General features: G+C 45.0%; 1 protein-coding gene across 9 annotated transcripts in view; it reads left to right on the plus strand.

Moving 5' to 3' along the window:
• MYLK (myosin light chain kinase) overlaps nt 1-27,682 on the plus strand; it is a 268,618-nt gene that overhangs the window by 107,199 nt on the left and 133,737 nt on the right. The window lies entirely within an intron of this gene.

The following is a 27,682-nucleotide window of genomic DNA, read 5'->3' on the forward strand; positions in this document are numbered from 1 at the left end:
TTTACCATGAGCCAGGTACTGTTTTAGCTGGTCAGAACCAGACGTGTTGAAGGAGGGCTGTATCGGCTTCTGAGGACTGTAGTATTTGGGATCCACAAGTCAGCTTGGGAGTTGCACCAAACAATCTTGACAGTTGTTCCCATATTTAACATATTATTATTTTATTCAGTTCCAACATCTTGGGGTTGGAGATCTCTTTAAAGATATTTTGATGTGGACCATTTTTAACGTCTTTATTGAATTTGTTACTGTATTGCTTCTGTTTTATGTTTTGTTTTCTTGGCCACAAGGCATGTGGGATCTTAGCTCCCCGGCCAGGAATCGAACCCTCACCCCCTGCTTTGGAAGGCGAAGTCTTAACCACTGGACCACCAGGGAAGTCCCTGGAGTTCTCTTTATGTCTTATTTTTAAATTGAGATATAATTGACATATAGGCATTATATTAGTCTCAGGAGTACAACATAATCATTCAATGTTTGTATAAATTGCAAAGTGATCGCCACAATATGTCTAGTTAACATCCATCACCACACAGTTATAAATTTTTTTTCTTGTGATGAGAATTTTTGAGATCTACTCTCATCACTTTTCAAATGTGCAATACAGTGCTATTAACTATAGTCACCATGTTGTACATTACATCTCCAGGACTTTTTAACTTTACAACTGGGAGTTTATACCTTTTGACTCCCTTCACCTATCTCAAATCATCCCCCCACCCACACCCCAGCAACCAGTCCTCTGTTCCACATGTAAGTGAGATCATACAGTATTTGTCTTTCTCTGTCTGACTTATTTCACTTAGCTTAATACACTCCAGGTTCATTCATGTCACAAATGAGAGGATTTCCTTTTTTTTTTATAGCTGAGTAATATTCCATTATATATATATACACCACCTTTTCTTTATCCATTCATCCATCAGTGGATGGATTTTTAATAATACACCATTCATTTGGATAAAAAGTTATAATGTACAAAGCCCTTCTAGGTTTGTTAGAAGGTAGAAAGTGCTGATCACCCTGTGTCCCATTTCTAAGCTCTTGGGAAAGAATAGGCAGGATTAAGTGGAATGAAATGTATGAATGGAGGCCCAGTGACTCCCAGAGCACAGTGTTCTCAGGGAGAAGTAGACTGAAGAATGATGCCGGGTCTCTAATCACTTTCTGTGAGTCGAATCTGCCCATCCACTAGTGGACAGCAGAGCTGAAGAATGGCTGGCACACCTTGAGGGGTGAGAGCCCACCCATCAGGAGGGGTTAACCTGCCAGGGCTCCCGGGTGCTCCTCACTCAGCCCCATCCAGACTTCATCTTCTGCAAAGTTCTTCTTTCAGCTCTTCTTCTTGGCCCAGAGACTTCCATGGTTTGGGGTCCAGGCTCCCTGCCTGGCATTCGGTGTTGTCCACAGTGTGGGTCAGTCCCCTGGGTCAGTGCTTTTCCCAACCACCCTACGACCTGACCCCACCATCCCTGAGCAGGTCCTGGGCTTTGTCTCCCTGACTTCTGTCATATTTCTAACTGGAATCTAGACCCCAGATATATAAGTAATACCCAGGCTCTTTCAACAGTCACTTCTACCAGGGAGCCCATCGTGCTTCTCCCTGCCAGTTACGTTCCCCTTCCTTCTGAATCACCTGGAGCTTTCTTATACTGTCTGTCTTTGGCTTTATGTTCTGGTTATTTATGTGCTTGCCACTAGAATGAGAGCTCTTTAAGGGCCATTTCTTACTCATTTTTGTATTCTTCATAGCATCAAGGATGGTACCCTGCCGTGGCAGGTATTCAGTAAGGCGTAGTTAGATCATAGCTAACAAGGATTTAAATTTAAATACAACTGCAGTCAGCCTAGTGATACTAAAATCCCATCCTTTGTAAACTTCTTTGCTTGGCAATTTGCTGGCCATCATAGGGAGCTGGATTGTCTCAGAACCAAGGGTGTGACGCTAGCAGGAGGGTTGGGCTGGTGGTCCTATACCTGGGTCTTTGTCTCTAACTTGCTCTGACCTCTGGACTTTAGTTTCCTCATTTATAAATAAAGAGGTTGGACCAGCTGACTCTGATGCCTTTTCCTGCTCTAACATTCCATGATTCCATAAACATAAAATTTAAATAAGATTTTGGAGTAGAGACCTAGTGGTTTTATTCGTGTGCCCACCAGCTGACCCCCAGGGCTACAGGAAGTTGCGACGCTCAGGCAGGCTGGCCTGAGTGGGTGGTTTACAGGTGAACTCAGTTCAGCAAACAGTAGCTCTCTGCAGGGTGTCAGGTGCACCTGGGGTAAAAAGATGACAGAGAGGACCAGGAGACCGTCCCGTCTCTCCATTCAAAGAGATTCACACTCTCAGTCAGCTGAGGCTGTGAATCAGCCCTTCCACACTCATTCCACACACACGTCCCAGACGGTTGGGACGCCATCTGGGAAGGTGGGATGTCAGACCCGATGGCTCCTTCAGGGTCGCTCCTGGACCTCGGCCTCTGTTCAAGGACACTCTGAAATGAGAGCGGGTGGGGCACTGTGACAGTGAATAGATGCTGTGTCCCGACAGGGCTGGCTGAGTGGTGTGAGAATGAGAAATAGGCCCAGTCTTTTTCTCTCACTGGGTGACACACTGGGTCCCTGAGCCAGTGCATCTCTAAGAGATGCAGGTCCGTCCCCCTCAGAAAACTCCTGCGGGATTCAGGGTAGGCTGAGGCGGTGGGAGCAGGGTGGGAGCCTGCGTGGACGGCGGCGGGGGAGGCTTGTCTGTGGAGTGTGAAGGTCTTGGCTCGCCCGGCCCCCCAGCCCTGGAAAGCCTGACAGGGGAGTGAAAAATGAGCCTGGAAGAGCTGGAGCCAGGAAGGCAAGGAAAAGCAAATCAAATCTGGATCCTGATTTTAAAGGCATGAGGCCGAGGGATCCAGGCACCTGGACATACTTTCCACAGCCTGTCATGCTGGCCTCACCTCATCTGTGAGCAGTGCGGGGAAGCCGAGGCTGTGGAGGCCGGTTCCCCGGGCTGCGGCCCTCACAGCCAGGCCACTCGGGGCCAGGCGCCACCCCAGTCAATGCCATCCCCTGTGGGGCCAGAGGACCGGGAGACTTGCCACAGTTAAGTCCAGAGAGGAGAGAGGAGACACTGGTTCTGGAAGTGATGAACATAATGACCTAGAACTGGTGGGTCCCCCACACATGTAAGGAACGCTGGTGCTTGATTAATGACTTACCTGGGGCAAAGCTCTTATAATAAAGTCAAATCAGTCACCTCCCCCATCCCCACCCCTTCCTTTTTGACAGTCAAGGCATGAGTTTTTTGGAGTTTGGGGTAAAAATCTGGATACCTAGGTGCCTAAGTCATTGGTAGAGACCCTGTGTAGAGAGTGTGTCTCAAAGTGGGGTCCATCAGAAGCCACTGGGGTGCTTGGAGTTTCCCATCCCAGCCCCACTGAGGTGAGACCACGGGGTCTGCATCTGAGCACACCGGCCCTACACAGGCTCTTCTCCACACCACTGATGTGAAATCATTGGTCTCAGAGGTAGAAGCACAGGTCACGGCTACAGGTCTCAGCTGCACGTGGGTGGGGCTGAGGCTGTGGGGCAGGAGGGGACCGGACGTAATTTACTTCTGGGAATGATGTGTCTGACGATCTGGGGTCGAGGGAAGGTGTTCTCTTTATTGCTCGAGCACGGGGTTGACTCCCAGAGATCAGCGGTTCTCAAGGATGTACTCTCTCTTTATGAACTGTATGTATATAGTGCTTTATACCTAAAAAAGAGTCAAGTTTTTTGCCCCCTTCTCCCCAAACCAATTTTCACCCCCTTAGGGGTGGTATTGCCCTTGTATAAATTAAATTTTATAATGCTTTGAATCCTTTACTGGCATAGAGGTGAGAGATCAGAAAAGAGCAAAGGGAAGATATGGGGAGGGAATAATAGACCTGGGATAAGACGAGCACACAGAAATGAGTGTTGTACAGTCTTGTAGAGTTGATGGAGATGGGTTTCAGATGTGACGATAAGCTTCCTAAGAATCACGATCTGGTACAAGATCCTTCAAAAGTAAGCTCATTTACTCAGGAGATATAATCACAGGACATAACTAGTAGGAGCTCTCCTGTGGTATGTACCTGGGGATATGTGCACATTTTCTGTGTGTACATAAGGGGAACTATCTCGATTTTAAAGGCAGTGAGAGATGCTATTGGGCAGAAGAGTGGAGGACCCTGGCTCTGTCGTCGTTCTCTGCTCTGCGATCCCCTCCTCCCCAGAACTCAGATCACCCAGCCATCTGCTCTTCCTTGTTCCTAAACCAGCTCAGGCCACCCCCCAGTTGCTCCACACCTCATTTCCCTGTGGCCCTGAGCTCTCTGTTCTACATTTGGTGATGCTCCCCGGACCTTTCAGTTCCCCCTAGTCAGGCATGATCTCTCCAAGGTTTCGGGGGTTAGAGGGATGGGTAGGGAGACGGGACTCCAGCTGCGGCAGAATGTGGGTGAATGCCTCTGGGAGGCCTAGTTCATCTTGCCTTCTTCAGGGAGCAGTGGTCAACCCTGTGCTTGTAAACATGGCCTTGCCAGGGCTTAAATGGTCATAAAATGTAGTGTAGGGAACCAAGAGCCTCCGTGCCATAGGGCAGTGGGAGGGGTAGAAAGAGCACGGGCTTTAAGATCTGTTCTCTAAGCTCTATAGAGAGCAGGGAATAATAATAATAATAATTGCTGCCTCACAGCATTATTGGTTGGGGAGTTGATGTCAACACACAGTACTTCCCTAATAAAATGGCAGGCATTATACTAGTAACATGATCACTAATCTGCCCATAGCACCTCTCTAAAGATCATTTATACTGTCCTAAAACCACCTAAAAATTGTTTATACTGTTTTGTATCCTGCCTTTTCTCACCCAACATATCATTTTTCAAGTCACTCTGTCAATCCAGTTTTAATGGTTAATATTCCATTAAATTTGATACGCTACAATTTACTGAATCATTCCTCCATTGGTAGTTATCTAGATGGTTTCCAGTATTTCCTTTTACAAATTAAATTTTGGTGAACATCTTATACATGAAGCTTTCAATTCAGTAATTAATATTATTTCCTTGGGGTTGACTAGTTTGCAGTAGAGGGACTACAGGGACAAAGGCTTTGGGCCTTTTAAAGTTCCAGTGCTTTCCCAAAGGCTGGTCTTTGGCTTGACATTGCTCCTTCATCTGTGAGATACAAACTTAGTGTGTCAGTTTGTCCCCCGCTTCTCCCTGCCTCAGCTCACAGCCTGGTTCTTTTCTGTATCTGCCAAACTGCTCTCTGAGCCAGAATCCTTCTCTAGGCCCCAGTCTGCCTCTGCCCCTGCCTTAACCTCCTAGTGCCAGCTTCCTTGACACTGACTGACAAAGGGATGGGCTAGATCTCATAGTTTCAGGCTCGGAGATTCCACCAACCACACAGGGTCAAGTCTTGAACTACTCCTTGTTTTTCTTTTTCCCTTTTCTTCTCCACGCATCAGGTCCTGGCCCAAATATTTACTAATTTTAATCTTCCCCTTTGAATCATATCCTTATTCAGAGTATATTTGTCACTTTGTCTTCATTGGATCCCAGAGGAGGGACCCTTAGAGGTGGATACTGTCTCCCCCAGTAGAAAGAGGCTTCCTAAGATAGGGGCCAGGCCAACTGTACTGACTCTAACATAGGTGTGCAGCAGATACGGGGCTAGGTCCTATGAGCAGGAAAACACTGAAGACTCGGTTCTTGTTCACTAAGCATTGATGCAGTCTGATTAAGGAGGTAAAGTGTGTGTGTGTGTGTGTGAGTGTGTGTGTGTGTGTGTGTGCACTTGTCTTATAAGATTTCCTTTGTTGTCTTCTCCATCTCCTCTCTGAGAGTTTGTACTCCCTGAGTCGAGACTAGTTCATAATCATCTGTGTATCTCTTACAAATGACTAGCGCAGTACCGGGGAAGGGTGCTTTGCAAGCTTTTGTCAAGTGAGTGAATAAACAAACCCTCCTCAGTAAATAAGACCTAATGCCCTTTGGTCAGAATATAAAATACTATAAAATATGTGATAAAAGCTATTGGCAAGAAGCACTCAGAAGACCTCATGGAGAAGGTGGGATCCATCTTAGGTCATTCTAGGAGTCACTAATTTATTCAATTACAAAATAAGGCTGTGGTGCTTAAATCTTGCCAAAAGACCAGATGGTCTTAGAATAGCTTTTTGATACGTGGAATTTTCTTGCCCACAATCCTATCTGACCTCCTTGGAAGGCTGTAGTGGAAAAAGCATGCATTGGGGATCTTGTACAAATGACTTATCTTTTTGAACTTCATTTTTATTACCTGTAAAATTAGCATAGTAATGCTGACCTTCCAGGGCCATTGGGAGGATTAAATGAAATGATGTGTATAATGTGGCTTATACATCGTGAGGCCAAATGTTCAACCCCTCCATCCTTGTGTAGCAGGAGGAGGCATAGTAATGGCCTCGGGAAGCCTGTGCTGTGGTCTCCGCTGACCCCACAAAAGCTCTGTAATCCCAGCCTGACCTGCTGGTAGGTTGCTTAGGAGAGGAGCTAAGAAGTGACAGGAAAAAGGTTTCATGTGCAGTTCATGAGTTAAGAGAATATTACTTAATTGTGGGTTTGATGGAAAACATTTTGTGAGGTTGGTTCAGATCTTTCCAGAGGTCTGCCAGCAACCTCAGAAGTGGAGCCTTATTGAAAACAGCTGGGGAGGAGGCTGGCGCCCAGCCTCCCCTTGCTTTTCCATGCCCAGAACTGTCTCGCTCCATGGATGGAGCTCAGCCCCAGGACTCTGCCAAGGCCCTGGCAGCCTCAGCTGGGGACGGGCAGTGGCTCTACTCAGGATCAGACTCCAGCTCAGAGGTTGAAACCAGTTAAACCTGAGAGAGGATTTGGCCAGGACCACAGTCGCTATTTCACTCAAGGCTTGGAGTTAACCACTGACTTGCATCCTTGCAGGATGAGTTAACCAATGTGAGGTTCTCTGGGCAGGGGTGTGGGGTGTGGGCTGTCTCCTGGGCGAGTGACGGATGGACTTCATTGTCCTTTGAAGTCCTTTCAGTGGTCCTGCTGGACACCAGCTAGGGAGTGAGGACACTGTTCTAAGCTCCCATTCAGAAGCCTCCCACCCTTTGCTGCAAAGGGCCTTCCATGGAGAATGCTGCCAGCTCTGCTACAGCCGCAGCCCATTTGGTCTTATTCCAGCTGGTCACCAGCCGTGCCGATTTCAGCTGGATTTTCTTACAGACGAGTATGGCGTGCCCTTCCCTCAGTCTTCCTTTCTGAGGGGACTTTTAGTCACAGCCGTTTTCTTTTTTAGTTACTTTCCAAAAAATGGGCTCCTAGAAAATTTGCATAATTTGAACTTCAGTAAGTTAGGTTTTTAAATGTTTTTGGTGTTGTTCAAGAAGGTAAAATATATTCACTGTAAAAAAAAAAAAGTTGGAAATACAGAAAAGTATAGAAAAGAAAACAATCCCACCACCAGAGAAAGAAGCTGTTTCTATGCTTGTATATTTCCTTTCAATTTTTCTCCTTTTATACCAGGAGGAACATATATGGTTATTAAACACCATATTATACATATTAAATAACTGTAGTTTTATAAGTTGCCCTTTTATGTAAATTAATATTTAATGTTTTCTTGTGTGCTGCAAAATTATAATTTTTAATAGCTGTATAGTATTTCATCCCATCTTTGTACCATAATTATTTAAATTTAATTAATTTATATGCCTTAGAACAATTCTTGAAACAGATTTATTCACTCTCAGCCCATAATTGTTCAATTAAATTTTTCTTCTAAAAATAACTTAGAGCAAGAGAATCATTCATACATATTCAAAAACAGAACTCATCCATATTCTCCAGTGTTCCATGGAAGGAAAAGCTGGTCCAATGAAACAGATGTGACAAAAGGTATGCTTCCTATTTTGGCTTCTCTGTTTTAATGAGTAGAGTAAATCCTTTTGCTGTTTTCATCTTGGTTTCAACATCCTGTCAGTATCCTTTTATCCTCTAAATTGATCTGGCATCCAAAATTGATCTTTTACATTCAAAAATGAATATTTCAAAGCTTTGCAGTTTCCTTCCTTTAAACAGTGCTGACGGAATATTCCTTCTGGGACATGATGGTGTGCCCGCCACTGTAGCCACGACCAGCTTCCATCCCCAGTGGCTGCCATCTGGCTGGATAGTTATTTTAAATAGATTAAGTTTTGGACATGACATTTGGATTTACAATATTTGCTCTTTTAAATAACTTAAACTTACATCCATCATCATGGACAACTTCGATAATTCCTAAGGCAGATATTAGACTTATTGAATCTTTTAAAGTCTTTTGCTAGCTATTTCCAAGTTGTTAAGACAGCCTTGTAAGATCACCATTACTATGTTAATTTCATAGGTAAGAAAAATGAAGTTCAAATTGTAACTCTCACATCAGCAGTGTTTAAGAATTTAATTTTCCCATACTCTTATAAGCACTGGTTATCACTTTACCTATTAAATTAACAAACTTTAATAATGAACAGTATCACATTTTATTTCACATATGCTTGATCACTTTTTTTTTTAACATCTTTATTGGAGCATAATTGCTTTACAATGGTGTGTTAGTTTCTGCTGTATAACAAAGTGAATCATCTATACATATACATATATCCCCATATCTCCTCCCTCTTGTGTCTCCCTCACACCCTCCCTATCCCACCCCTCTAGGTGGTCACAAAGCACCGAGCTGATCTCCCTGTGCTATGTGGCTGCTTCCCACTAGCTATCTGTTTTACATTTGATAGTGTATATATGTCCATGCCACTCTCTCACTTCATCCCAGCTTACCCTTCCCCCTCCCTGTGTCCTCAAGTCCATTCTTTACATCTGCATTACTTGATCACTTTTAAATTAAACATTTTTTATATGTTTGGCTGTCTCATGAACTTCTTGTCCATACCCTTTACTTTTTTCTTTATGTACTCGTTTTCCTTAGTTATACAAACTTATGTATTAAGAACTTCCACCTTTGTTTTCTATATGTAATTCAAATAGTTTTCATTCATTTACCTTTTAATTTTGGTCATAACTTTACTTTTGTACAAAAGTTTTAAATTTAAGTGGCTAAATATCTTTATAGTTTCTGCCATTGTTATCATAGTTGGAATCCCTAAGATTATATATGCATTTTTTCTAGCTTTTTTTTAAACTTTTAACATTTTAATCAAAATGGATGTTTCTGGGCTTCCCTGGTGGCGCAGTGGTTGAGAGTCCGCCTGCCGATGCAGGGGACACAGGTTTGTGCCCCGGTCCGGGAAGATCCCACATGCCGCGGAGCGGCTAGGCCCGTGAGCCATGGCCACTGAGCCTGTGCGTCCGGAGCCTGTGCTCCGCAACGGGAGAGGCCACAACAGTGAGAGACCCACGTACCGCAAAAAAAAAAAAAAAAAAAAAAGGATGTTTCTCTGTGTAGTGTGAGGTAGGGATCTTAAATGTGATTTTTAAAAAAATGATCCATATTTACTTAATAATTTATTCTTTTCTCATTCATTTGAAGGCACTTTTATCATGTACTAAAGTCATATGTATAGAGATTGTTTTTGGATTTTCTGGACTGCTTTATTAATCAATGTATGTATTTTTGTATCCGAACCAAGACAGTTAACATTTTAATATTATAGCTTTTTAACATTTCCATATTTAATAGTATAATGCCACTGATTACTTTTAACCCAAGGACAAAATATTTTTCTTTATTTATTCAAGACTTCTCATATGTTGTTTAGAAAGTTTTGAAACTTTCATTACATAGATCCTTGCACATCTTAAGTTTATTCCTAGATGAAGTGTGTGTGTGTGTGTGTGTGTGTGTACCTTTTCTAACTGGTAATAGCTACTAGATTTGAAAACAATCTTGCTTTTTGAGTAGCTGGTTTATAACTGGCTAAAGCCAGTATCAGAGGTATATTCATAGTCTTTAATGTTTTTATTATAGAACAAAAAATACTAAAAAATAATGAACCAATTATTCAACTCACAAAATCAAATAATAGAACAAACCAAAGGAGACCATTTCTTTTATTTATATAAAAGACATGAGTTCATTAAAAGTAGAAAAATGATATTAATGAATATATTTAAGGACTAGTCTTGGAAATAGGAAATAGGCAAGGCCAACCAGACCAACCAGAGAAAAACAGGAAATATAAATAAAATTTAGAAATGAGACTCTAACCACAGATCTGGAGTTGACAAAATGAGATTTCCGTGTTCAGCTCTGACAATACATTTGGAAATCTTGAAAGAAATGTATTTTTTCTAAGAAAATAGGAACTACCAAAATTGACTAAAAAAAGAAATTGGAAACCTGAAAAGTTCAGTGGAAGAAATTAGAAGATTGAGGAAACATCTCCTGAAAACATGCTGGATCCACATAGTTTCGTGGGTGAGTTCATTAAACCCTTCAAGGAACAGATCGTTCCAAGCTCTGTATTCATAGCACAAAGGTTATTTATAGCATAAATGTAATGTTTCTTTCAAGTTCTCTCTCACCTTTATGCATTCAGCTCTGTTAATTTCTTAGAAGACTAGGATTTGGGGTGGAAGTCATCTTAGAGGGGATGAAGTTTCCCTGGACAACATCCCAGCCAGATGGTTCTCCAGCCTCCTTGTGAAGACTTCTGGGGATGGAGATCTATCATGTTACACTTGGTCCCTTTCATTGTTCAGGTATTGTTACCCTTCCTTGTATCAGCTTAAATCTGCCTAGATTTTGGACCTGTTCATCCCTGTTCTGGAGCTATGCAGCACATGATTGTTTTATACAAGAGCTCTTTATATATTTGAAGACAGTTATGTCCTCCTTGTGGTGTGTTTTATTCCAGGCTAAATATACCTATTTCCATCAACTAGCCTTTATGTTCCTTCAGTAAACATTTGTTGAGCACCAGCAAGGTGCCAGAGGGGCAGTAGGCATGGTCATCACCTCACAGATCATGAGCCCCTTCATCCATGTCCAGTTAACCTGTGGCACCTGGCAGTGGTGGTCAGGCAGCATGCGGCTGCCCTCTCCTTGTTCACACACCATGCTCTGTAGTATAGCTTAAGACTGGATGAAGTTTAGGAGACTCTTGCCAGCTCCTTTGACACATGAGCTGCCCCTGCCACTCTGATTTTGTCTAGCTGATGATTTAGAACCTTCACAGTACTTGTTCTCTGCTAACTTTCTGTTTATTTGGACATTTGTTCTTTTAGCATGTTGATTCTGTTAGCCTCTGTGCCCCCAGTATTGATGCTAACTCTAGTTCTCAACGAGCAGCTTTGCAGTCTTCGTTCAAGTAATTAATAACAATGTTGGTGCAAAGGAGAAATATGAAGTCCTGGGACTTACCAGAGAGACCAGGTCATTAATGTAAAAAAGCTGGTTGGTCACCTACTACGTGCCAAGGAGTTGGTGATTCACTGATGAGCCAAACCTCTGTAGTTCTTTCCACAAGCAGTTGTGGTCTAGTGCTATGAGACAGGCAAGAATAACTAAATATAGATGAATTATGAACTCTGATGAAACCCACTGAAGAAAGAACATGGGGTGCCCTGAAAGCATAACAGCATGACCGAGTTTGGGACATCAAGAAAGGTGTTTCTGAAATGATAGTTGAGCTGGGACTTAAAGATGGGAGAGGAGAGACATCAGTCAACCGTCCACTCAGTAGTGGATTTAGTAGTCCCGCTGGACATGGAGAGATCTTCAAAATAGGTAACATGTCTAGTTCCCCCTCTTAGGTAACTCACAGTCTTGTAGGGAGCTATGCTGAATGTGCCTGGAATAAACAAAAGCATAAGCTGTGTGATGGATAGTTGGTTGTTTCCAACTTGGGCTATTATGAATAAAGCAGATGTAGGCATTCATGTACAGAAAAAAAAGAAAAAAAGCATAACCTGTGGTACTGTCATAGCTGCTGACATCTCAGATTGTTGTCAGCCATTCTGATTCAAAATATTCTCATTTTTTCCAGTAAAGTCATCCAAATATTCTTGGAGTTCCAGTGTTTTGATGTTGAGACTTTATAACACCAACTCCTCCTTGCACCTGGAGGTTGCCCATGAATCTCTTGTCAGATAATGTGTCCTGATTTTATATGGAAAGTATGGTCACTGTGCTTGCTGTAGGGCAGAAAGAAATATGAAAGGTGATGTAATGGTGATTAGTTTGGCCCAGATTTCCTGGAACAGGCCTGATTTTAAACAGATAAATGTCTGCTTGTTTTTAAAATGCGGTCACTTTAGAGAATAGTGTAAGTTCTGAAAGCTGGGCGGTGAGAGAGATCAGAGGGCGCTGGATAATTGGGGAGACTCTCTAGTGGGGAGTGAGTGGTTCTGGAGGAGGGGGCAGAGAGGGGGAGGGTGTGGTGTCTTGGAACTGCTCCTCTCTTGGTCCCACTAGCCGCAGGTCTCTAAGGTATCTATCACGTTCACCTAATGGTGTACGGTGAGCGTTTTTTAAAAGGACAAAATTAGGAGGATAAATCTGATGTAGGACACATCCTGTAGACAAATGGAAATAGAGCTTTGCATCAGGGAAATAACTGAGAATTGGTTGTACTGGCATTTAGCCCTGGCTGCAGGATATTTCTTTTCAGCTTTGAAAATAAGTACTATCTCTTTAGAGCGGGAGCCTTGTCCCCAGTACGCAGGCTACAGGTATATTCAGAGAAGTAGGCCCTCTGTGGCCTAGGTGTGGAGTGAGGACAGGAGCAGCAGTGGCCTGAGCCCTGAGTGGTGTCAGGGATCTTTGCCTGGGTGAGTCACGCGGGTCTGGTGACCCAGCTGGGGAGCAGAGCTGAGGACTCTGACGCTGCTGTGGCCCGTGTTTGTGGTTTGCATGTCAGACCCTGCCAGGGGGAGCAAAATCAGCTCCAAAGAAGCTGAGGGCCAAGGCAGTGCTGGTTTTTTCCACTTCTCCCTGTCCAGCAGAAGGAAGGGAAAAACACCAACCTTGGAAATGGGACCCCGGCCCTGGACCCGGCTGAGAGGCTCTTGACAGAAAACGGCTTTGGAATAAACACTGCTCTCACGCTTCCCTCCTGCCACTGAGAGTGATGGGCTCTGGACCCCAGGCATGCCCCTTCCTTCTGGGCTGCAGACTGGCCTGCCTCCCCTTGGGATCTGGACCAGGAATTCCCTGTCCTGCTCAGGCTACAGTGGGCCCCAGTGTGGGTGAAGCAGCTACCATGGGAAGGTGTCGGGTGAGAGGCAGAAAGTGTTACCAGAATTCCCAGAGGCTCGGGTCTCTCTGAGAAGGTGAGAGTGGTGGCAGTAGAAAGAGTTAAGCTTTTCTAGGCTAAAGTGGATTCTTAGGGGCACAAGAAGTTTACAGACCCTTTAGTAGCCAACCTGAAGCTGACCCTTTTTGCAACGCAAAGTATGAACCAGGCCATCTTTTCAGCAGCCCTCTTCCCTGAAGGCACCCCAGAGGCACCATTCTTCCCTGTAAATTGCTTCTCACTGCCGCTTCCTGACACTCCCCCAGGGACTGGCAAACCCATTCTTACCTCTTCCCTGTTCCTCAGGCCTGGAGTTGTCTGTAGCCGACTTGCTCTGAGTCAGTAGAGCCCTAACTTATAAGGGTGACCCCAGTGCCTGCCAGCACCTCCACTCATGCTTAGCAGCTTCATGGGCTGCACCTGGAATCCTCTGAGCAGTTACCCACACTGAGGCCGTGGCCAAGCCCAGCCTACAGGCTCCTCGACGCTGATGCTCTAACAGTGGCGCCTATCGCATTTCTTACAGTACTCTGTGATTAGAAAGGAAAACGCATGCCCAGGCTTTTTGCAGACTGTTTACCCTCCTCCTTTCACTAGGGATATTCTAGGACACGGGGAGAAGGGCTATTTGGGCTGCAAAGCTCCCAACACAGGAAACCCTCAAGCTTCTCTTGTAGCAGTCTGGGAAATGGGTTGGTTTTGATTCCTCTCGACCAGCCATGTGTTGGTCAGGCGGAAGCAGGCTCCACTGACCCTGAGCACACAGCTTTGGGGGCTGGGGAGGTATCCTAGCCTTCTAGCCAGTGATCATAGCTGGGACCCAGCCCCCGTGGATCCCTGAGGATCACATACTTTAAAGGGACATTGGCAGGAGGGGGGAAAGGAAAGTTTGGGGTTTGTTTTTACTAAGTAACTGGGCAGCTTTTCCCTCCATTTTTCCAGATGCTTCTTCAGAAAAGAAATATCAGTGGTTCGGACTGGGAAGTCTACATCTGCTTTAAATGTGTGTTTCGAACTAGGACTCAAACCCCTTTGGCGTTCCCTGCCCCCAACATGCCACCAGCAGACACCCATGCCACCACCATGCACAGGCTTGTTCACAATGGGACCTTCTGTGAGGGTCCTGGCATTTGTTTCTGCTCTCTTTCCTGTGTCCCCTGGGGCCCTGCCCTAAAATTCCTGAACAACAGCTTGTGCAAGAGCTGCACTGCATGCGACTCAGTTGGCAGGAGCAATGAATCAGGCAGAAGTGGCTGTGGATCACTGCCCGGATGACACTGGGATGTGTGTGGAGGGAGACTGGAGCCCCAGGGCTCCTCCCAGGCTGTGCTCCCACTGCCCTGGCCTGGGATCCATCTCCGCTCACCTCTCCTTGAGCCCATCCGGGTGGGGATCCTGAGGGGCTGCCGCAAGGCTGGCAGAGCTACTGGGAACCATCTCCTGCCTAGTCAGACTTGAGTGGCTGGTTCTCACCTACCCAGCTCTATCCGCCACCCCACCCCAGCTCCCTGGGGGCTGACGCTGTATTGCGGGGTGGCCCCCGGAATCCTGCTCAGCTCACAGCAGCAGTGCCACCACGGGGCTCCCCCCATCCTCCACGGGCTCCTTCAGTCCTCCGTCCACGCCTCTTCTGCGGCACTGACCGTGCGTGCTCTGGTCGATCGCGTGCCCCTGTCATCCCGCAGGTGGGGACCCACTCCAGGGTAGAGTACCAGTTGTCTTCATCTTATTTCCTGGTGGAGAGAAGACCTGTGTGGCAGGGGTACAGTGGGCAGGGATGGAGAGGGGAGAGAAATAGACAGGGACCAGGGCACACAGGGCCTTGTAAGCCATGGTAATTGGGTTTTATTCTTAGTACAGTGAGAAACCATTGGAAATTTTTAAACTAGAGGAGTGACTTTGGTCTGATTTATATGTTTTCAAACTTATTTCTTGATTTTAGTACCTAACATAAAGCTATTGTACCAAAGGCAGTGTATGTAGTATTTGGCAAAGGGGTAAAAACATACAGATAATTGAAACAGAGTTCAAAAATAGATCCACGTATGTATGACTCACTGATTTTTTTTATCGTGTAAAATATACATAGCAGAAAATTGACCATTTTAACCGTGTTTAAGTGTACGTACAGTTCAGTGGTATTAAATACGTTCAAATGGTGTGCGACTAACACCACCACCCATTTCCCAAACTTTTTCCATCTTACACAACGGAAATTCTGTACCTATTAAACACTAACTCCCCATTTCACGCCTCCTCCCAGCCCTGGCAACTACCATTCTGTTTTCTGTCTCCATGAATATCGTCACACTAGGTCCTCATCTAAGTGGAATCATCTAAGTGTTTGTCCTTTTGTGACTGGCTTATTTCACTCAGCTTAATGTCCTCCAGGTTCATCCATGTTGTAGCATGTGTCACGACTTCCTTCCTTTTTAAGGCTGAATGATATTCCATTGTATGTATATATCACATTTTGTTTATCCAGGCATCCATTGACGGACACTTGGATTGCTTCCGCCTCTTGGCTCTGTGAATAGTGCCGCTGTGAACATGGGTGTACAAATATCTGTTCATGTCCCTCCTTTCAGTTCTTTTGGGTTTATACCCAGAAGTGGAATTGCTGGATTGTATGGTAATTCTATTTTTAATTTTGGGGGGAACCACCATACTGCTTTCCACAGCAGGTATACCATTCTACATTCTCACCAACAGTACACAGGGATTCCAGTTTCTCCACATCCTTGCTTATTTTCTGTTTTGCTGTTGTTGTTTTTATGATAGCCATCCTTAAAATGAGTTTTTATTAAAAGAAAATGAAAACTTATTAATCTGTGGGGACAAATAGAATGAGAGAGAGACAGCAGCTGATGGGCCATGTCAACGAATTGATGGATGGTGGAAAATGAATAGATGATTGGCTGACGGGTTTTAGCTTTCTGTGTTGTGCCGTGCCTGTGGCTAGGGAGTGGGAAATAAGAAAAAGTAAGCCTGCCTGTGCCAAAACAATTCCTAAAGAGGCTGAGAAGTGGGAGGCACCGTGTATTTTGAAAGCCTGGGTTGTGGAATGAAACTGAAAACTGGAGGATTGGTTAAAAATGTAATAAGGAGGTGGACTTCCCTGGTGGCGCAGTGGTTGAGAGTCCGCCTGCCGATGTAGGGGACACGGGTTCGTGCCCCGGTCTGGGAGGATCCCACATGCCGTGGAGCGGCTGGGCCCGTGAGCCATGGCCGCTGAGCCTGCGCGTCCGGAGCCTGTGCTCCACAACGGGAGAGGCCACAACAGTGAGAGGCCTGCGTACTACAAAAAAGAAAATGTAATAAGGAGCAGTTAGGGTCCCCAGTCCCCTTCCATACTCCATGTGCCGGGCCACTGCTCCTCCCCTCCACCTGAAAGATCGAAGGTTCTCTGAGGACAGACTGAACTTGACCAACTCTCAACTCCTGGGCACAAGGCACAGCTGCAGGCAGGGTGAGGTGTTGTACTCAAAAGGGCAAGGGGCTAAGTGAAAGTCACCGTATGAGATGAGACCCCTCAAGGCCTTCCCTCAGTCAGAGTCGCAAATGCTGGTAGACAAGACTTAATTACTGTGTCCAAACCACCACCACTTAAGCAGGGACTCAGAAGATTTTCTCTTTGTGAAAACTGATCATCTCAAGAAACAAGATCCACAGATATGGATAGTTGAGAGTTTTTACCCATTCACACTACTGGGAGATCCAACAAATTGATAAGGCCCCACTTGTGTGCACAGAGATTTTAATTTCTTCACTCACATGCATGAAGAGTCAGTGAAGGACCATCAGCTGTTCAAGGGAAGCCTCTGTTATGAAAGAGACAAAAAGAACCAGAAAAAGAACCAAGTAGGAACAGAAGACTACAGAAGACTTTGAAGACATTTCATCTCACCGCAGAGATAAGATGTTGCTTCCATTAAACAAGAAGAGGAGTTTATTCAAAGCAGTTTTGAAAAACTGAGAAAGAAGATTTTTTGAAAAAATTAATGATAGCTAAAATATTAACTTCAGTAGACTGGCTGGAAGATGAAAGTCAAGGAAGTCTCCCAGAGAGAACAAAAAGAAGGGGAAAATAAATGAGAAAAGAAGAGAAATGTAAAGGGTCAGTCTAGTAGGGCTAATATCCAACTCGGGAATTCTGTAAAGAGAACATAGTAAAAAACAATAGAGAGAGAACTGTCAAAACACAAAAATTCCTCACAATTGGAAGATATGCATTGCCAATAATGAAAAGACCTATTACCAAGGGTCCAATACAACGAGTGAACTAAGACCCACACCAAAGCAAATCGTCACGGAACTCTAGACTGTCAGGGATAAAGAGAAGATTCTAAAAATTTGGAATGAAAACATGCACACGCACGCCACACACCACACACCACACACCGGGTCATAGAGGAAGGACCGCCTTGGCGTTGTCCCTCTCACAGCAACACTGGATGCCAGAATCATTGCCTGCAAATGCCATGAAGCAATACCTTCAAAATTCTGAAGAGAAAGAGATTTTCTGCTCTAATTCCTTTCCTAGATAAACTGTAAGTTGCGTATAAAGTAGAATATTGATACTTTTGGAAATGCCAGGTTTAAAAATTTAACCTTAAGAAAGGTTAAATTGTCCTTAAGAAACCACTGGAAGGGGACATGTTTAACCAAAGTGGATGGTTAAAGAGGATGGGTGACTGAAAGTCCCTGGACCACTGTGTGTCAGACCTAGACAGCATAGAGTTTAGATTGGAGGACAATGACAGAAGATTCCAGAAGGGCTCTCTCCAAAGAAGAAAAAATAAAAGCCACTGATGAATTCATTATCTGATGCATTTGACCATTGCTGAGAAGAATTTTATAGTTCTCTTGAGAAGTTGGGTTCTTAAAAAACGAATCAAACCAAAAGTATGGCAGGTATTAACTCCAGGAAAAATGTAATAGTAATATACTATGTAGCTTGGCAATGAGCAAAGTTAGAATGAAGCAAACACTAACACACTGGCTTAATAAAAATTCAGATGTGGTTATTGGGGGTGGGGGTGGGGGAAGATTTGAGGGCTGAAAGCTCATATTCCATATAGAGATGTTAAGAAATAAAGTCTAAAATTAAAAAGAATAAAATAAGTCGTTGTGTAAGGCTGTTATTTAGAAATACAGGGAAAAAAATACCAAAAGAAATGGCCAAAAGACTTGAAGGTGATTTCCTGAAGGAAGTGGAAATTGGGGGTGGGAGGGGTAGAGCAGAGGCCTGCTTTTTTTTTTTTTTTTTTTAATGACTTAATGTACATTTTGACCGTGTACCTGTCTTGGTGAGAGTGAAAACAGTTTAAGACAGCATGTTTGATTGTGTTTTTCAGCCCAGTGGGCAGTCAGACACTGACGTTGCCCAGGGAGCAGCTTTCAGTTCCTTATCTGGCATGATTCTCTATGCAGATCAGGGTACCTTTGAGCAGCAGGGCCTGGGGAGGACATTCTGCCATAGAGCAGCAAACTCACACAGCTGCGTTCTACCCTTCGTGCCAGGTATTTTCTGACAGCATCACAGAGACCCCCTCCTGGCCATACGGATGCAGGCAGCCCGCAAGGTCCTGCTGCCAAAGCCCCACCTGCTCCCCCACCTCCCTCGCAGGCTGCCACCTGGGCGAGTCCAAGCAGAATGCAGGCTTTGTGCGATGACGTGCCTGCAGAGCGGGTGGTCAGCGGCTGCCAGGGGAGCCCGTTTAAGCCAAGGGGGCCAAGCCGAGATATTCTTAGGTTGTTGGGACCCCCTGGTCACTTTGGCCCACCTTTGCTTTTAAACAGAATCGCCTCATATTCGTTGAGAGTCCTCATAGGCCGGGACCTTCCCAGTACAATCTGTGGCCAGTTTTTGAGTCTTGTGGCATCTGGGCTGTGCTGTTGTGAGGGGTCGTGCGCCGTTGCCAAGTGGGCTGTGCATTATTTGGGGAGGAGCCCTGTGCTCCATCTCTTCTGCCAGTGAAGTATGTCTCTGTCTCCCCAGATCCAACCAGGACTGGCCAGAAACTTCAGATTTATTACCCCAGATTTATTTCCTTCCCGAAATTTGCCCATGCCCTTGACATTCCAGGGCTGCATAAGTCAGTGAGGCAGAAATCAAGGGGATGGCCTCTGTCTCAGAGTTGCACGTGGTATTACAGGAGTGGAATGATGGTGCAGACAAAACTGTAGAGTGGATATTTGTTTTGAAATGTGCTTTGTGATGTTACATAAAATCAATGATCACTTTTCAAAAGGGGTTTGCTCTTTAAATAAAAATAATAAGCCAGTTCAGCGAAGGCAGAAGGTGTTTTCAGTTTAAAGGGTTAGATTTTTATCTAATTAAGGGCGTGGTGCCTCAAAGTTGTCTATAAGAATTCGAGTTGTGTAAGATGAGGTTCAACAAGCCCAGAAGTTCACAAAGTAGTGGTGTTTCTTAGGGCAGAAATACAGCTTTCTGCTGTTAAAGCTGGGAGCTGAATGGATTCTAAGGTAACTTATTATAAGGAATTCCTGACTTTGAAGAAAAGGAGAGACAGAGGATCTAACCTTTCGAATTTGTTAATATACTGTTGTACATATGCTATCTCATTTGGTCAGAAACTTGTCCATGGAAGTGGATAGTGATATCATCCCATCTTACAGTTGTATAAACTGAGGGTTGCCCAAAGTCAGGCAGCTGTTGCTTGGTGCAGCCAGCATCCAGCACAGGTCTGTCTGATTCCAGATGCCCTATACCTTCCTGAATTAGTCAGGACTCTTGTTTGCAAGGGACAAACCAACTCCATGGGTTGAGTGAAAGACATGTACTGTCTCGTATGACTGAGTGGATCCCCGCTCTGCCATAGCTCTGCCAGGCTGTGCCTCCCTCTCTTTTCTTCTTCACTGTGTATGTGATGTCTTATTTTGCACATGGCTTCCTTCCCTTAGGTGGAGGCAAGAAAACAGGGGGCAGGGATGGGAGAATATGGCTGTGGACAGATAGCTTCAGGCTTACATCTTCCCAGCTTGAGGTCCCTGTGAAGAGACAGTTTGGTCTCCCTTTATTCTGGTTGAAATTGCAGGGAAGGGCTCTGATTGGCTGACGTGGATCATGGAAGTCTGAGCGTTTGGGCCGGGAGGCGGCTGCCTAATGCATCTCCACCTGACTCACCTGTGGTGGGTAGAGGAGTGAGTCTGCTGCCTCAAAGGAGTAGCTTACACTGGGAAAGGTAGGCAGGAGATCCTGAGCAAATCAAACAAAACCAAGCCACAGCACTAATGTGTTAAACTTCTATGATACCACACGCCTCTTATTAGTATTTTAATATATCTGAGAGTATATCTCAACTTGGCAGTAGAAACTGGAGAGTGAGCTCCCAGGCCAGCTTCACCAGCTGGAGATGCCGTGTCCTTGGACACCATCATGATGGGGGTAAAGCCAGAACTCAGGGCTTTGAGTAGAGAGGTTTGCAGTAAGGCTGGAATCCCACAGCCATCCCACAAGGACTAGAGTTCAAACAGAAGAACACTTGTTTTTATAGGAAAACTCTGAATTTGGAAAAACTAGGAAAACATCAATGTGAGAGTTTCCCTATTACACTTAGAATTCTATTTCTTTGTTGGACTGCTTCAGAATTTCAGGTGCTTGTGTCATTGAAAAGGAATCAGGGGCTTTCCTGGTGGCACAGTGGCTAAGAATCTGCCTGCCAATGCAGGGGACAATGGGTTCAAGTCCTGGTCTGGGAAGATCCCACATGCCGTGGAGTAAGTAAGCCCTTGTGCCACAACTACTGAGCCTGCGCTCTAGAGCCCGTGAGCCACAGCTACTGAGCCCATGAGCCATAACTAGTGAGACCACGTGCCACAACTACTGAAGCCTGCATGCCTAGAGCCCGTGCTCCACAACAAGAGAAGCCACTGCAATGAGAAGCCCACGCACTGCAACAAAGAGTAGCCCCAGCTCACCACAACTAGAGAAAGCCCGTGCAGCAACAAGGATACAACACATCCAAAAATAAAATAAATTAAATAAATAATTTTTTTAAAAAAAGAAAGGGAATCAAAAAGGTGCATGCATTGATAAGGTGAGCTAGATAAAAGGAAATCAAGCTTTTTGTTTGAAACATTCAGAAGGGCCTGAGGTATAACCCAAGACTGCCAAGCTATAGCCTGTCTCGTACTCTCTGTGGGAGAAACAGGATGTTCTCAGTCTGGCAGATGTAGGGATATGGGGTTGTCTGTGTCTTGGGCCAGAGGAAAAGAAAACGCCATAGAAAGTGAGAGTGCAAAAAACTAAAAATCAAGTTGCCGTATAATCCAGCAATCCCATTCCTGGGCATACATCTGGACAAAACACTAATTTGAAAAGATACATGCACCACAATGTTCATAGCAGCATTATTTAAAATACCCAAGACATGGAGACAACCTAAATGTCCATGGACAGATGAATGAATAAAGAAGATGTGGTATATATGCACAACGGAATATTACTCAGCCATAAAAAGAATGAAATAATGCCATTTGCATCTACATGGCTGGACCTAGAAGTTATCATACTAAGAGAAGTAAGTCAGAAAGAGAAAGACAAATACCATATGCTATCGCTTATATGTGGAATCTAAAATATGACACAAACAAACTTATCTGGGAAACAGAAACAGACTCACAGACATTAGAGAACAGACTTGTAGCTGCCAAGTGGAAGGAGGGGTGGGGGAGGGATGGATTGGGAGTTTGGGATTAGCAGATAAAAACTGTTATATACAGAATGGATAAACAACAAGGTCCTACTGTATAGCACAGGGAACTATATTCAATATCCTATAATAAACCATAATGGAAAAGAATATGATAAAGCATGTTAAAAAAAAAAGAAAAGAAAAGAAAGTGAGAGTGGCTGATCACAGATAGAGACCTGGAGCATCTTTCCCTGATGGCCCAGGTGGCATTCTCTGGGCCAGTTTGAGGACTGATGCTCTGCATTCTGCTTTTGTGTTTCGTGGAACTGCTTTGGTCCTCGCTGTTTCACAACTTGAACTTAAGGGCAGGGAGCATCCAGCAGTTTAAGCCTCTCACTAGTTGCTGTTTTTAGCTGGTATGATCTCTTCCTGATGGGTTCTGTGGGTTCACTTAAGGCTTTTGACTGTTGGTTAACAGGATTATTCAAAGCCTTCATTAAGTTCCGCCTGTCCAATGGGCCGTGTGCCAGTTGCTGACACAGACCCAGGCTGCTAAGCTCGGTCATGCCATGCCCATGGCTGACCCTTCACTCTCCACTCTCATAATACACCCATGATGTAAGTTTCATAGGCATTTTCTGTGGTCTGGTTTGCTGGGGGTGTTAATGTTTTAATTCTCCTTTCTGTGCTTCCATGTCCATTTATTATCTGGGTGAGCTTATACTTGGAGATGGGACAGAGAATTCTTCCACACATTCCTCAGCATCACTGATTAACTTCCCATTATTCTTCACTTTTTAAATCACCAGCCCTGTTCTAGTCATTTATCATAGGAGAATTTCTTTATTATAGAAGAAGCTGCCTTGAAACAGGGGAAGAGGTTCAGAGTGATGTGCTACAGACAGGCCGGCAATCATAGGAAGCACGGAGACAGTTGTGTTGCAGAATCAGCTTGTCCAGCCTGCGGCGGGGTGAGGTGGGGCATCTGTCCAGCAGGTTTCCTTAATTTCCCATTCTTCAGGCTCAGCCTTTCCCATCGTCGATTCAGTTACTCAACAGGTTTCAAAGAAATACTTATTGACAACCCCTCCATCTATTGTTCCCAGCCCCAAGGACTTCTCAGCTCACTGCTCACGTCTTCTTTGTGTATCTTCCCAACTCCCCAGCGTCCTGCCGGGCCGTCTCCTTTCACCCTGGCCTTAGGGTAATCCTGGCTTCACTCGTTTTGGTCTCCCTCCGTCCCCATTGTGGGCAGAGTCTCAGTTTCATGTCCTGCCCAGCTCTGCACTGCAGCTGTGTGGGCTCGCATTGTGCAAACAGGGACAGGCCCACCCGGGAACAAAAGACGTGCAGGAGATCATCAAAAACAGCAAAATCACCCCCTTTCTACCACTCACCGAGCTGAGAAGGCAGATGTGTTGCTCTGAGTCTTGTAGGGGTTGTGAAGGCCAGAGAACCTGGCCTTGTTCTGGGCTTATGCTCTGGTAGCCTGTCCTGGGCAAACTGGAATTAACTGCAAGCCCTTCACACACATCAGAGAAAAATGAAGAGACAGTACCCTTAAGAATGTTTCACTTTCAATCATTAAGTAGATCCTGAGACAGCACCAGGTTCTGAAAAACTCTCCAGCACGGCCAGCTGGTGTGACATGGCAGTGAGCAGCTGCCCGCCTGCAGCCCAGCTTTCGCCTCACCATCCAACACACACAGGATGAGCCCCCATTCCTTTAAAGGCCTTTTGAGGCCGTAAAGTCGCTGGGGACATTTTATGGCACTGGAGCACAATTTTACTATTTTAAATTATTATAGGGGTTATGGTTACTATATCTTTATTTGTATGACAGATTGTCAGCTATGCCCTTGATTTACTTGATCCCAGGCTTTTGTTCAAGAACACAACCTCCAATTAAATGTGGTTTACTGTGGCAAAAATATGATTCTCCTTAGAATGACCCTCTTTGGGGCCATTTCCAAAAACTCATTATGGTGACAAGTCAGGGCTGCCCACTCATGTTCACAAGCCTTCTTCCTTGTGGTCACTTGATTTTCCCTTATGGAGGATTAGAGAGTATTAAGGCTGTGGGCTGGGGCCCAGGGTAGACTGGAGGGAGAGGAAAGAATCTTCCCCCAGAAGCTAAGTGGGTCACTATTTAGATCCAGACTATTTCAGGAATGGAAGGAGCCTGAGCTATCAAGAGCTGTTTTCTCTTCCATGAAAGGAAGGAATTACAACCTGAAGAGGCTAGGAAGACAAGTCAGACCCAGGACTCAGGCCTGGCTCTTACACTGTCTTCTCTGTTCCACACTGACTTCCCTAGGCGTGTCTTGGGCATGTGCATGGCACCCATCCCTGTCTATCTTAGACCACTGGGGTATTTCTGCTATAACAGAAATACCACAGGTGGGGTGGTTTCAACAACAGAAATTTATTTCTCACATGTTTGGAGGCTGGGAAGTCCAAAATCAAAGCACCAGCAGATTCAGTGTCTGGAGAGGTCCGGTTCCTGGTTCATAGCTGGCCAGCTTCTCACTCTGTCCTCACACGGTAGAAGGGGTGAGGGAACTCTCTGGGATCTCTTTTGTAAGGGCACTAATCCCATTCATGAGGGTTCCACCCTTCTGACCTACTCACCCCAAAGTCCCCATCTCCCGATATAATCACATTAAGGGTTAGGATTTCGACATGAACTTTGGAGAGACACATTCAGTCTATAGCACTGTCCTCCTGTTACTCCAGGGAAACAGCCCAAGACTTGCTTATGGGATGGCCATGACTTTTGTGAGTTCTTTGGCTTTCTCCCAAAGTGGGGAGCAGATATTGCTGTAGCCTAGAGGAGACTTAGGGTCTATTAGAGATAGACCTTTAATGCTTTGGGTTCTATAATATTTATGTCACCAAAAAAATGAATTTACAGTGAAGCACAGAGAGACAGCCACTCAACTTGGAGACCAAAATTGTGGTCCCAGATCTGCCACTTTACTGCTGGCAAATCATCCACTTCTCCAGGCCTCTTTCCTTTGCTCTCTGGGCTTAATAATATGATTGGCCTTGCATGCTGTCACAGACACTTTTGGTACCCCACTCAGATCCCCTGCACCAGGCTGCTACACCCATTCCCAGCTGCTCTGATTGTTGACTAAGACCTGGGTTCCTGAATCCCTATCTCAGGTTCTGCTTCCTGGGAACCCAACCCAAGACACCTCCCTTGTAGTGTTGCAAGAATCAAGTAAGATTCTATATGTGGAAGACCTCTGAAAACTAAAGTATCACTGGGTTTTTACTGTGGTCTTAGACTGGGCTGTAAGAAATCCCCCATCTGTGGCTTCTTGGTGGAAGGCCCGTGGTGAAGGCAGATAAGGCGTCCAGGGAGGGCAGGGCTGCTGTCACACAACCACGGGTGTGAGTCCAGGCTTCTCTTCTTTCCCCACCCAGGAGCCCAGGATAGTGGGCCGGCAATAAAAATGAGTTTACTTGAAGTTGAGTAATTTTTAGGTAACGTTAGGTAGTGGTTGAACAAGTTTTTCATTATTGAGAGGATAAGAATTGGAGCTGAAAATCATTCAGACCTTGGAGCGGAAAAAGGTCATAGAAATTCCTGCCTTTGCTTCAGATGCAGGGTGTACAAAAGTCCATTGCAAACCACAGCTTTCTAAGTGGTACCAATTTCAGCATGTTTAAAAATCCCTGGATATTTTAATATAGAAGGGTGTTGCAAAGGTGGATCTGTTGGTGTGGGGTGGAGGGGAATGTATATGTATGTAGAAAATGAGAGGGACTTCCCTGGTGGTGCAGTGGTTAAGAACCCACCCTCCAACACAGGGGACTTGGGTTCGATCCCTGGGCAGGGAACTAGATCTCACATGCATGCTGCAACTAAGGAGCACACATGCCACAACTGAGACCTGGTGCAACCAGGATGAATTAAATAAATAAAAATTGAAAATGAGAGGAAAATGGAAAGGGAAAGAGGGATCTGTGTCCCTGAGGTCTGGAGCACTTGTAATGTCCCCAGTTAAACATTGACGCCTCAGGCCCTGGTGGCCACAGAGTTGACACCGCTGCAGGGGGCCAGAGTACTTGCTCGTGGAATGCTAAGGACGCCTTTGGTGAAGTTAATGATTCATCTCCTCCCAGTCCCAGGGTTCTGCACTGCCTTTCTCTGACGCTGACAGAAGGCCACCTGATCATCTGGAGGTGAGGCTGGCTCTGCCTGACAGGATGGAGGAGAAGATGATGATTCGCAGATTCACTATAGGACCAGACTCCCAAGGGGCTTCCTTCTGTAGGAAAGAGTTTCTTTCCTTAGTTGTTTCCTGAAAATATGCTTTCACAGAGAAAAAGAATGCTTTAACACAGTGATTTTCTGATATTCCTTGGCATGAACCTTTGTGCCAAGATAGTGCCACAAGGTGATGTGTTTTATACAGACATGTGGCATTTGCTGCCCTCAAACATGCATAATGTTTTTTGTGTGCCACTTTAATTTCCATTTCTAGATTTAAGTGCCCTGAGGGGCTCCACAGATTAATGAATGGTTGTGGTATACGTTCATTATACAGGCACACGAATATAAAAGGAACACATATTTTCATTTAATTTTTTTTCTGTTTTACAAAGGTCAGGGGTGTTATTTGCAGGAATATCAGAAAATGACAGTTAAGTAAAAGGAAAAGAGAGACCTAGAGGCAATCGCTGTTGACACTTTGTTTCGTATTATAATAGGCATTATAATATGCACGTAGTCCCCTTCAACAGCATCACCCTGAGATAGGGTACGTGCTTGGTGAGGCTGCAATGGCCAGGCGTGACGGCACAGCCACCTCCCCTCCCCTTTCTCCCACGTGCTGATAAGGCCTCCTCTCTGACCTTGCTGGGGCGTATAGGAGGAGTATTGCTGTGGGTCACTGAAGGCTTTCTTTGTAAATGTAATTTGGGGTCATCCAGGGAATTTTGGGTTGGCTTCATCTGTATCTCTGCTCTCTTGTCTTGGAGTGGATCCGTGGATAAAAGCTACTGTTACAACCTGTTTGTAACGCCAACAATTTCTCTCTCAGGAGGTTTCTGTGATGTCTTCTGTGCATTTCCAGTGCTAAAATCCCCCAGTTCAGGTCCCAGGCTGTGCACTGACGGGCCAGTCTGAGCCCTGCTCCTCCGAAGATGAGTCCATTCCAAAGGGCTTGTTGAGTTTCAGGGGTTTCAGCGCCCTTGGGGAACTTTCTCTGAAACTCAAGGTGATTTCCTGGAATTTGTCTCTCTCTGCATTTTCCCCTCTTTGGGAAAGTATCTTCTCTCTGAACAAGTTGCTGTGAGGCTCAGATATGCCAAGTATTTAGAAAAGTGCTTAACACTTAGCGCTCAACAGATGTTAGCTGCTAACTATTTGTAGAGAAAGAGTGGTCTAGGGCAGCACCGCCTGATAGAAACATCACGCAAGGCATGTATGTAGCTGTACCTTTCCTAGTAGCCACATTAAAAAAGTAAAGAGAAACAAGTGAAAGTAGTTTTAACAATATATTTTATTTAACCCGGTATACCAAAATGACTATCTTTTCAATATGTAATCAGTATTTTTAAATTATCGAGGTAGTTCACATTCTCTTTTCATACTAACTCTTCAAAACCCCACGTATAATTTACATTCACAGTGCAGTTACAGTGCAACTCAGGATCCGCCACGTTTCAAGCGCTCAGCTGCCACGTGTGGCTAGTGGCTGCCATTACTGGGCAGCTCAGATCTAGAACCTTGCTACCCAAGGTGAGTTCT

The sequence above is a fragment of the Stenella coeruleoalba genome (assembly GCF_951394435.1).
Source record: "Stenella coeruleoalba genome assembly, chromosome: 5".
Lineage (NCBI taxonomy): Eukaryota > Metazoa > Chordata > Mammalia > Artiodactyla > Delphinidae > Stenella > Stenella coeruleoalba.